The sequence below is a fragment of the Ailuropoda melanoleuca genome, chromosome X (genome assembly GCF_002007445.2).
Source record: "Ailuropoda melanoleuca isolate Jingjing chromosome X, ASM200744v2, whole genome shotgun sequence".
NCBI classification, from domain to species: domain Eukaryota; kingdom Metazoa; phylum Chordata; class Mammalia; order Carnivora; family Ursidae; genus Ailuropoda; species Ailuropoda melanoleuca.
Genome location: NC_048238.1, coordinates 49446805 through 49459626, shown reverse-complemented (window position 1 = coordinate 49459626; position 12822 = coordinate 49446805). Strand labels below are relative to the sequence as shown.

The 12822-nt window shown below is 38.4% G+C and overlaps 1 protein-coding gene across 1 annotated transcript in view; it reads right to left on the bottom strand.

The window, feature by feature from the left end:
- AR (androgen receptor) overlaps window positions 1-12822 on the bottom strand; it is a 182303-nt gene that overhangs the window by 40275 nt on the left and 129206 nt on the right. The window lies entirely within an intron of this gene.

Here is a 12822-nt window from a genome sequence, read left to right as displayed (position 1 = left end):
TCACAGCTGCTCAAAGAAAAACATGGAGGTCCACTCAAAAGCACACATTTTACTCAGTATTTTGTCTCCTTGCTCCTAACATAGGCCTGGCATACAGTAGGCCCTCAATAAACACTGAATGAATACACAAGTGGAACAGGGAGATCCACAGACGCACAGAGTCACCAGCAGAAACAGACAGAGATACATACCCTACTACTCTGAAACATGCAGAACTTCTCATGCTTGGAGCCCTGTGACAGCCTGAGCTTGTGCATCCCCTCACTCCACCCCTTTCTTTATCCAAGTCCCTCTTATTTACTGCTGCGATTTAGTTTATGGGAGAGACTGGGATTTTAGGGAGGCTTCTTTTGGCAGAGGAGGCATGTTTGTGGTAGGGAAAAGGAAGAAAAATTGAAGAGCAATTGCTATTTGATAGCAGGGAGAAAAACACATAAATTCAGCTATAGCTTGTCTCTTCTCTTCCTTTTCAGCCTAAAATGTACAGGTCAGGCACAGAAAACACATGTATTATAGTAAGTTATTTTATGTAGGAGATTTAGTAGTGGCCAGGTCAACAAGACCTTTGTTTTTTTTCCTTTCTCCTTCCCTTCTTTCCTCTCTGCCCCCCTCCCTCCCTTCCTTCCTTCCCCCAACCTTCCTCCTTCCCCACCCCTTTCCTCTCTCATTCCCTTCCCTTTGTCAAAAGATTCCAAAATGCTGGGCTTGGAGGAACTGTTAAAAACCACACTAGTATAACCCTTTCATTCCAAGGATGAGTTCTGGGAAGGTGACTTCCATGAAGAACACTCAACTGGAGGTCAATGAAGGAAGAATATTATTTATTAGGTACCTACTATGAACCAAGCCTGTGTTGGCAAGTTTACATATGCCATTTAAAGGAATAACCTCAGCAGTGTTTTGAGGTAGATACTACCATTACTTTTACTTAACAGATGAGAAAACTAAGTCCTCTAAGCCAGTACTCTTTCTCTACCATACCACAGGATTTTATTTGTATAAACGGAGCACATAATTTACTAACAGACATTTTTCTTTAAGTAGTCTCCACACCCAGCATGGAGCCCAATGTGGGGCTCAAGCTCATGACCCTAAGCTCATGACCCTGAGATCAAGACCTGAGCTGAGATCAAGAGTTGGACACTTAACTGAGCCACCCAAGTGCCCCACTAACAGCCTTTTCTTGCCACAAACTGAGGATTGTTATATGTGCACAGAAAGGATGGCGTTATGAGTGCCATTCAGTCTTTGAGTATCAACTCCTCGAAGGGAGGCCCTGTATCTAATTCCAGTGGGTTCATGTCCAGTGTTGTGGGTGTTCTAGAACAGGGACATCCCCTACAGTTTTGGTGCTGCTGCAACTCTCAGGACTAGTTTTCACATTAATCAGTAAAATAGGGTCATTATGAATACTTCTTTGAAGAATCTCTTCTTCCATAGGAAAACACTAGCTCCTGAACCCAAGTTTGCAAAGTAATATTTGCAGACCCAGTGGATGAGGGCTCCCAGAGTTCTAGATTCCACTGCTAAAAGTAAACCACCCTCTGAATGAGGAAGGTTACCGTGGGAAAAGTATGAAAACATTTTTTTCAATTTGGAACTCAGATCATCTCCCTAGCTATTGTTCGTACTTTGTCCCAGAGTGTCTCTTGGCCTAAAACAATGTGACCTAAAACACAGATATCCTTTACAATTTGCCTACATAGTAAGTGTAGAGCCCAGTGCAACCAATGCCATTGTGCATTTATTTAACTTATTGAGCATTTATTATGGACTTTGCACTAGCTGTTGAGAATACAGAGGAAAAACTCTGCTGAAGAAAAATGTTTAAGTCCCAGATAACAGAGAGAGCACTAGGCTGGAAGTCACAAGATTTGAATCCTTGTTCAGTCTTATTACTAACTCACCATATGACCTTGGAGAAGTCATTTATCCTCTCGGCTCCATTGATAATATGTAATGGTAGAACTGGAAAATCACGAAAATCTTTTCCAGCTCAAGGAATCTTTATTACTTTATTTTAATTCCAGTGTAGTCAACATACAGTGCTATATTAGTTTCGGCTGTTCAATCCAATTAAACAATTCCATATCCAGCTCAAGGAGTCTTAAAGGATATCTGGATTTTATCCACAATGTATTTGTGGAGTCTTTCATATAAAGGTCACAAGTATTACCTATAAGCAAGACATTAACCAAACTAATGCTGTCTTGTCCCTCAACTCTCTCCTTTTAAGACAGTAACTTACTGTAACATTGCCTCTTATATCTGCAGTCATTCAGTCTTTTCTCTTTGTTTTCTAAAGTCCTTCAAAAGATCAAGGCACTTAACAATATTAGAGAGGCTTGTTATTGCAAGCCATATGCAACATATGAATAAATAACATGCTTATACACATATGTGTATTCATGTATGCGTGAATGCACACGTGTTGGGTGTACACCCACAATAGGGTTCTTGAATTATCTTTGCATATATGTGTATGTGTGATTACATAAAGTATATAACATATTAAGTCATATAAATGCATGCATATGACATGTATTTCTCTGAAGCAGAATAGTGACTTTAAAGTTTTAAATGACATTTAATAGTGACAGAAGTGGTCTAGGGTCCCAAAGATAGAAGGAATCTCTAAAAATGGAACTGTGACTCATCCTCAAAATTTGGATTAGGAACAAAAGCAAGGCATGGAACAACTTCTCAAGGTTGCTTCCAATCCACTTCTCCTGCCTGAATTACCAACTTCCCCAAATAATGGCAGAGCCAATGTACAATCACTGGGTTGCTATTACTTCTTTTCTATTTATTCTACTTCTCCAATATGGCTGAAGTTTTCAGGGTTCTTAATAACAATGAATTAAAATACAATACATAATAATATATATTATACATATTTATATATAATAACTATGAAACATATAACATGTAGTAACAATAAATTAAAACACAATATAAAATATAACATAAGATTAAAAACATCTCCCATTTGATTAGCTTACAAAAGTTAATAACAATCTTGTGCAAAGTAGGTACAATAGGGATTATTGTATACCCATTATATAACTGAAGAAAATGATGCTCACTAAGATGAAACTGACCTGCCTGGCATCACACTATTACTTTGCTCCAAATCACAGTCCATAAGGCTATGAATCTCACAGATTGAAAAAAATTTTAAACAGTATTTGGTCACAATACACTCACTCCTCTGTATAAGGCTCAAATCCCCTTCGTAACATCCTTGTAAAGGGTTGCCCCACCCTTTCGTGAATTGCAGCCCATTCCATTTCTGGACTCTGTCATAAGGCTATTCCTTCCACGAACTCGATATTTGTCTCTTGGAGCTCTGACCCATTGGGTCTAATTAGAAGTACATCATCTTTGGACTGTAAAGGACATTAAAAGCCTTGTAACAAATGCCCCAATGTGATGCCTGACTCTTCATTTGTGAAAATGGACACAAAGTATTGAAACAACATGCCACAAGCCATAGGAAGTTGGTGATAGAGCTAGAAAAAAATCTGGCACCTGCATCCAATGGAGATGTAGTGTGGGTGAGTGTAGCCTCAAGACAGAGCACTCTGTGGGTGTTAGGTATCTTTGTTCATTGTCTAGTAAGTATATGGCCCTGTGAACGCCTTCTCAGTATTCAGTTGACAGAAGTGTAAGTGAGATCTGGGCCTGCCTGCTCCAAGGTGTTCTTAGAAAATCCTCTATTCCCATGCAGTAGCCTAGGTGACTGAATAATTAACACAGACAACACAAACTGCTATCCATCTCTTCCTCCTCAGATTCTACAAATATTATACCTAGCTCTCTGACACTGTTGACCTTCAACAGCAAGGTTGTATCAACAACTTATAAGTCTCACAAAAAATGTCAATGTGAAATTTTTGGCAAAATACAAAATCCCTCTCTCGCATTGAAGGAGGTAAGTCTACACTCTAGGATTGCAAGCAGGTTGCACATTTAATGCTTAGTAAATCTATTAGAACAGCTGCAAACCCTTGACTACCATGAATGGTCACATAATGGGATAGCATGAGGTCCTCTGTATGCCAGCTGTCTCTGAAATCCTTGATTGCCTGATGGTATTCTGCATGTTTTTTCATGGTCCTATTCTTCCATCATAAAGCTCAACTATTATCCAAAACTCCAGCAGGAACAGAGGTCATGAGACCAACTTGAGATGTTTTCTACACAGACTTCCCATTTCTATCAGTGTTTTTTTGTTTGTTTTTTGTTATCCCCATTGGTGCTGTCATGCAGTATGAGTTGAGGCCAATGTTTGACTAGGCTTCCTTCAATATGCTCATTTTGAAAAATCCTACTTAAAGCAGATCAGGTAAGGCAGGAAGTCACCCACCATCTGCAGCATCATATCTTGCAAATGGAGGATCGAATCATCGGGTAAAATGTGTGATATTGCCAAGATATTTTTGAAAAGATAAAGAGTAATAAGGCTTTTCCTATCAAACATTTAAAGTAGTATAATGCCATAATAATTACAGCAGTTTGTTAATAGCTCCAGTATAGATTGATCAGTTGAAGAGACCAAAAAAGACAGAAAGAGACTCCATATATATAATATGTTATTCTAAATCAGTGAATTAAGGATCACTTATTCACTACATTAAATGGTGTCAGAAGAACTGGTTAATAATTTGGGAAAGTCAATAAACGTAAATTACTCATTGAAACCCATATAAACTCCATGTGGATTAAAGATGCCAATGGAAAAAAAAAGAAAACAAAAGGAAAGCTTTAAAGTACTGTTAGATAGACCAATGGAAGAGATTAGAGACCCCAGAAATGGAAGCTCAGCTTTATGGGCAACTAATCTTTGACAAAGCAGGAAAAAACATCCAGTGGGAAAAAGACAGTATCTTCAATAAATGGTGCTGAGAAAATTGGACAGCTATATGAAAAAGAATGAAACTTGACCACTCTCTCACACCATACTCAAAGATAAACTCCAAATGGATGAAAGACCTCGATGTGAGACAGGAATCCATCAGAATCTTAGAGGAGAACATAGGCTGTAACCTCTTTGACATTGGCCACAGCAACTTTTTCATGACACATCTCCAAAGACAAGAGAAACAAAAGAAAAAATGAACTTGTGGGACTTCATCAAGATCAAAAGCTTCTGCACAGCCAAGGAAACAGTCCAAAAAACTAAGAGGCAGCCCGCAGAATGGGAGAAGACATTTGCAAATGGCACTACAGATAATAGACTGCTATCCAAGATCTACAAAGAACTTCTCAAACTCAATACATGAGAAACAAATAATCAAATCAAAAAAATGGGCAGAAGATATGAACATTTTTCCAATGAAGACATACAAATGGCTAACAGATACATGAGAAAATGTTCAAAATCATTAGGCATCAGGGAAACTCAAATCAAAACCACATTCTTACACCAGTTAGAATGGCAAATTTTAATAAGGCAAGAAACAAGAAATGTTGGAGAGGATGTGGAGAAAGGGGATCCCTCTTACACTGTTGATGGGAATGCAAGTTGGTACGGCCACTTTGGAAAACAGTGTGAAGGTCCCTTCAAAAGTTAAAAATAGAGATACCTTATGATTGCACTACCGGGTATTTACCCCAAAGATACAGACATAGTGAAGAGAAGGGCCATATGCACCCCAATGTTCATAGCAGCATTGTCCACAATAACCGAGATGTCCTTCAACAGATCACTGGATTAAGAAGATGTGGTCCATATATACAATGGAATATTACTCAGCCAACATTTGCAGCAACATGGACGGGACTGGAGGAGATTACGCTAAGTGAAATAAGTCAAATAGAGAAAGACAATTATCATATGGTTTCACTCATTTATGGAACATAAGAAATAGCAGGGAGATTGGTAGGAGAAGGAAGGGAAGAATGGGAGGGTAAACAGAAGGGGGAATGAACCCACAAGAGACTATGGACTCTGGGAAACAAACTGAGGGCTTCAGAGGGGAGGGGGGTGGGGGACTGGGGTATGCCAGTGATGGGTATTAAGGAGGGCACATATTGCATGGAGCACTGGGTGTTATACGCAAACAATGAAGCACGGAACACTACATCAAAAACTAAGGATGTACTGTATGGTGACTAACATAACATAATACAAAATTATTATTAAAAAATAAAGTACTGTTAGAAAATACAGGTATTTTTTTTTATTTTTAAAAGTAGAAAAAGGCTTTTAAAAGAATGACAATACAGAAACATAAGTGAATATTTTGATAGACTTGACTAGAAGACATTTAAACTCGCTTATAAAACTGAAAGACAACCACAAACTATGGAAAACATATTGGCATCAAGTATGTAAAAACAGTGGTTAGTTTCTTTGATATATAAAGATGAACAGTGCAGGGGCGCCTGGGTGGCACAGCGGTTAAGCGTCTGCCTTCGGCTCAGGGCGTGATCCCGGCGTTATGGGATCGAGCCCCACATCAGGCTCCTCTGCTGTGAGCCTGNTTCTTCCTCTCCCACTCCCCCTGCTTGTGTTCCCTCTCTCGCTGGCTGTCTCTATCTCTGTCAAATAAATAAATAAAATCTTTAAAAAAAAAAAGATGAACAGTGCAATAGAAAAAAGGACAACAGACATGAAAAATGAATTAAAAGAAGAAATATAAATGATCAATAAATATATGAAAATTGTTCAATTTTAACTTCACCAGAAATCATAGAAATACAAATTAAATAAGATGCCATTTTCATTAGTTAGATTGGCAAAGATTAAATACCAAATATTGGCAAAGAGGTATTACTAATAGGAGTATAAACTTTTAGAGAGCAATTTTGCAACATATCCAAAAAAATTAAAAACACATAACCTTTAATCAGTAATTCCATTTCTTGGAATCTTTTTATAAGAAAACAATTATTTAAGCACAAAAAAGTTCAATATAGCATTATGTAAATAGGGGATATTGGAAAAATTTAAATGTCCAACATTAAGGGGATGATTAAATTATTCCATATTTATGCAGTAGAATGCTGTACATTTTTTTCAACTCAGAAGGGTGTTCACAATATTCTGTTCTGTTCAAACAACAAGAAAAATGAAGTTACCAAATAACATATTTTATTGAATCCCACCTTTAATACCTAAGGCTTTAGAGCACATCTATTAAAGTTTTTTCTATTGCAGTGAAACTTTTTTACAAGTGAAATATTACATAAAGTTCCCATACATAGAAAACAGATAAAATGAAACCTAATCTGCCTGAACTAGGTATAGGAAACTTGGTGCACTGGGTGTCATACGCAAGTAATGAATCATGGAACACTACATAAAAAACTAAGGATATACTGTATGGTGACTAACATAACATAATAAAAAATTATTCAAAAAAAAGAATTTGTCCTGCTACACCTCTCCCTTTCTTCCCTTCTCTGCAGCCTTAGCATTGTGCTATACCTTAGAGAAATTCTGTAGGAGTCCCCAGGGCTTTGTGGAAAAGTTAAGACGTACTGATTTAACGAACCCCCATACCTCCTATTTTATGGATTAAGAAACTGAGACTCAGAGAATGGGGGGAGATGAACCTTGCTTAAGGCTATAGCATGAGTCAATGTCAAAATAGGGACAAGAAACCAAGCCTTCTTGTTTTTTTTAAATGATTTTTTATTATATTATGCTATGAGAGAAATCATATGATAATTGTCTTTCTCTGCTTGACTTATTTCACTTAGCATTATCTCCTCCAGTGCCGTCCATGTTGCAGCAAATGTTGAGAATTCGTTCTTTCTGATAGCTGAGTAATATTCCATTGTATATATGGACCACAGCTTCTTAATCCAGTCATCTGTTGAAGGGCATCTCGGCTCCTTCCATGATTTGGCTATTGTGGACAATGCAGCTATGAACATTGGGGTGCATATGGCCCTTCTCTTTACTACGTCTGTATCTTTGGGGTAAACACCCAGTAGTGCAATGGCTGGGTCATAGGGTAGTTCAATTTTTAACTTTTTAAGGGACCTCCACACTGTTTTCCAGAGTGGCTGTACCAACTTGCATTCCCACCAACAATGTAGGAGGGATCCCCTTTCTCCACATCCTCTCCAACAATTGTTGTTTCTTGCCTTGTCTATTTGCCATTCTAACTGGTGTAAGGTGGTATCTCAGTGTGGTTTTGATTTGAATTTCCCTGATGGCTAATGATCTTGAACAGTTTTTCATGTGTCTGTTAGCCATTTGTATGTCTTCATTGGAAAAGTGTCTAGAACCCAAGCCTTCTTATTCATAGTCCCCCAGTTTAGTGCTATTCTTATATGAGATAATACATGTGAAAATAATGTAAAAGCATAAAGCATTATACAGATCTTATCTATCGTTATTTAAATAAATAACAAACTCCTTGAATGTCAGAAGAGGCAAGGATCCTCTGTAGAGACGAGCATTCTCATTTTACAGATGGGGAAACTGAGATACAGAAAGCAGAATGGACAAGACAGGATTAAAACTCAAGTCTCTTGCCCACTATATTCTCTGCACATTTGCTTTATTATTCTAAATTATTTTCCTATTCATTATCTTGCTGTGCCTTTCTTCAAAGGGGGGAAAGTACAGACCATTATCCTCAATTTATATATGAGGAAACCCAAGATATAGAATGCTTACTGATTCCAAAGAGTATAGCTTAGTTTCAATCCAGGGTGCATAGGCTTTCTATTTAACCACTATAACTGAGCAAATATCTTATTTGCCTCAATCCTGACTTATGCGACCTGAATGTTCTACATCTACCCATACTGCCTCTTCAACATGTGAAGGACGAGTAACACTTGACTTCCTGGAAAGGGGGCAATCCCACTGTGCTTTGATTGGGTACTGTTCAAGGTGCCTTCATTTAATTCTTGTTAAAACTCTTCCAGGTAGCTACTATTCCTATTTTAGAATTGAGGGAAATAAGTCTCAGAGATGCTGAATGACTCACCTAGAGTCACCAGCCAATAAGTGGCAGAAGCAGGATCAGAAACCAGGTCTGTATGACCTGTGATGTTGGTGTTTGCCCTTATCAATGTGTTATCTCTTCTGAAATGGGCCCTGACACTATGCTTCAAAGACAGAGGCAGGGCAGAACAGTAAAATAGTGCAGAGGAGGAAAGAGGAAGACCTGAGGACTAGCCCTTCTATTTCACGGAATCACTATGTGACCTGGTGTGTTATCTCTACTCTCTTGACCTTGGTTCCCTTAATTTAGAAGGGAATGTGGTAGGTACTAAGAAAATAGTAGCAACCTAAGGAAGGTGAATTCAGAAGTCTTCTACTCACATTGGAATTTCTGATGGGTGTCTCAGAGTTTTCCTGAGTGTGTGATTCAGGGAGGGTTCTAAGGACTTTCCCTGAAAAACAACAACACTACTCTACAGAAAAAAGGAGCTAAGTGCCTCTCCCCGAGTGATCTACACAGACTTGAACAACCCCAAGGCCTGTTTAGGGTCATGCATCCTATGGATGTAACTTTTTCTGGAGCCAAGGCAGCCTAGAACCTCTGGCCTAATCATCCAAGGAGTTCTCTTCTTTGAAAACCAATTCCAAGCACTGTTGATTCCTAGTAAATTTGCCCCCCAAGATACTGCTTTTGGGCCTGTGGAACAGGCTAGACAACACCAGGCACACAGTCTATACCGTGGCAAAAGGATTCTTCTGTGAAAAGGACTTAAAATGTAGCAGAGTCCCTTTGATTCCATGGATGTGACCATTTCTCCACCTGTCCTACCCACCCAGAAACACAGATATCAGTTAATCCAGTACCACGGAAGGGCTCTCAGCTAATGCATTACAGGGAGGCTTCTTAGGAGTGTTTATAAATAATAAATATAATTCTTATTTCTTTTGACCTAAAGGTTAACTCTAGTGAGAGGGGACAGGAATCAAGCCCAGATCCATCTTCTTTGCTTTAAGTACCTTTCACAATCTGGCCGAAGTTCCATAAAATGAAAATGTAAAGACCCACTAGACTGACAAGCAGAAGAGCAGTTGTCAGGGCGCTTGGGTGGCTCAGTTGGTTGAGCATCCAACTTTTGATTTCAGCTCAGGTCGTGATCTCAGTGTCCTGGTATCAAGTTCCATCTAGGGCTCCACCCTCAGCATGGAGTCTGCTTGTCCCTCTCCCTCTGCTCCTCCCTCTGCTCTCTCTCTCAAAATAAAATAAAAAATAAAATAAAATAAAATAAAATAAAATAAAATAAAATAAATATATTCTTAAAAAAAAAAGAAGAAGAGGAGGTGTCAAATCCTGGTTCCAATTGCCTTGATTTCTCATCTAAAAAATGAGAATAAACATGATGTCTACTTCATAAAGTTATACAAAACAAATGGTACAGAATACATGTGCATGTGATCTGTAAAAGGAAGAATGTTAGATACATTAGAAGAGTTATAGGTAATGTTACTGAACTTATTTTGTCTTCTATATCCCTCCATTAGCAACCACTTTCTGATAATGCTGCTTTCTTCACTGGCTCTTGCACTGGTCACAAACATTCCATCTACTCCCTGCTCTCAACACACACACACACACAGACACAGACACACACACACACACACACACACACACACACACACTGCTAAAATGAACCCTTCAGTGTTCAGTTTCAAACCACCTTCCCTAGCAACTGTCATTCACATGGGCCTCCTGCTTCAAGAGGACAGGAAGTAGAAGTAGGTAAAGCTGACAAGTTAGATAGTGGCAAGATCATGAATAGCCCTGAATGCCATGCTATGCAGTTTAAATTTTAACATAAATAAGTTTTTTAAATTTATCCATTGAGTTCATCCATAGAAGGTGCTTAATAACTATTCTCTGATGATTAATCTTCTAGTGTACACTTACTATGTTCAAGGCACTACTCTAGGCAACCAGGGAAACAACAGTGCATAATACAGTCAAAGGCCTTGCCTGCAACTTGGGGGATCTTTTGGTGAAAACAGACAAGTAATAAATAAGTGGTAAATAATAAATTAAATATTTTCAGATGGTGATACATACAATGAAAGAGAGAGTGGGGAAAGATTCTATGACGATGTGGCATTTGAGCTGACACCTGAATAATAGAACCCAGACATGCAAACAGCCAGAGAAGGAACATTCTCAGCAGAAGGAATAGCAAATTCAAAGTTTCAATGTCATGAATGAATTTGGTGTGTTCTTGGACTAGCAAAGTGGCCAGTGGGGCTGGCATATGTTAAGGGAGGGGATGTGTTAGGGAAAGTTGATTGGGTGGCAAAACCAGGCTGTACAGGGTAGTAATTCTCAACCTTGGGTACAAGTTGGAAACACCTACAGAGATTTTACAAAGTATTGATGCCTGGTTTTACTCCCAGTAATTCTAATTCAATTGATTGGGGGTAAGTGTGGGGAGGACAATTTTCTAAGATGTCCCTCTATTGCTTCTAATGTGCAGCTAGGGGAGGGAACTTGCAAGTGAGTTAATAACTTATGGATTTTTTTTAAGATAAGGGTCCAACATTATTCTTTTTTAAAATTTAAAATCAATTAATTAACATATAGGTATTACTGGTTTCAGAGATAGAGTTTAGTGATCCATCAGTTGCATATAACACCCAGTGCTCATAACATGAAGTACCCTCTTTTTTTTTAATTTTTTTTTATTACATTATGTTAGTCACCATACAGTACATCCCTGGTTTCTGATGTAAAGTTCGATGAATCATAAGTTGCATATAACACCCAGTGCACCATGCAATACATGCCCTCCTTACTACCCATCACCAGTCTATCCCATTCCCCCACCCCCCTCCCCTCTGAAGCCCTCAGTTTGTTTCTCATGAAGTACCCTCCTTAATGCCCGCCATGCAGTTATACCATCCCCCACCCACGTCCCCTCAGCAACCCTCAGATTGTTTCCTATAGTTAAGAGTCTCTTATGGTTTGTCTCCTTCTCTGATTTCGTCTTATTTTCTTATTCCTTCCCTTCCCCTATATTCATATGTTTTGCTTCTTAAATTCCACATGAGTGAAATCATATGACGTCTGTCTTTCTCTGATGTATTTCACTTAGCATAACACCCTCTAGTTCCACCCACATCATTGCAAATGACAACATTCCATTCTTTTTGATGACTGAGCAATATTCCATTATATATCATAATATATATTTTATTGGAATATAATATGTATATAATGGAATATATACAATATATTAATAATTATATATATTACTAATTATATAATATAATAATAGTCCATTATATATATATAATATATATACAAGCAATGTCCACAATAGCCAAAATATGGCTTATGGATTTTTATAGCTGACACAGGATTAATAGCAGGACAAATGCTTGACACTGGAATAATATTTGACAGTTTACAAAGCCTCTTGCTGTTTTTGCTACTCTGGAGACTAGTGAGGTTCAGGCCACTCGGTAAGTACTTTGGGGAGCACCAAGCAGATGATGTTCTTCAGATGGGATTTGGAAAGACCATCTGGGAAAAATACAGGCTCCAAACTCACCAAGGAAAACACCACAGGGAATAGCAAGCTCACTTCTGCCAAGGTCATTTGACATTTGGTCAGACCAAAGTTTTATGTTCTCAAGCTGTCTTCCCTTGAGCTCTGTCCAGTGTTGTGCTGGAGTTGGCTTGTAGTGACTCATAAAAACCGATTCTGAGCATCATGTCCCAATTTCACATTCAGTGCTATAATACTGGTAGCTTAAATCAGTCCTGATAGGAGTATCTACAGCATGGAAATTAGCAAACACTACAATATCAGGGGCTCCCTACTGACCCTTACCCCTTCCAGGCAGAAATCCAGTTTACTGGAACACAA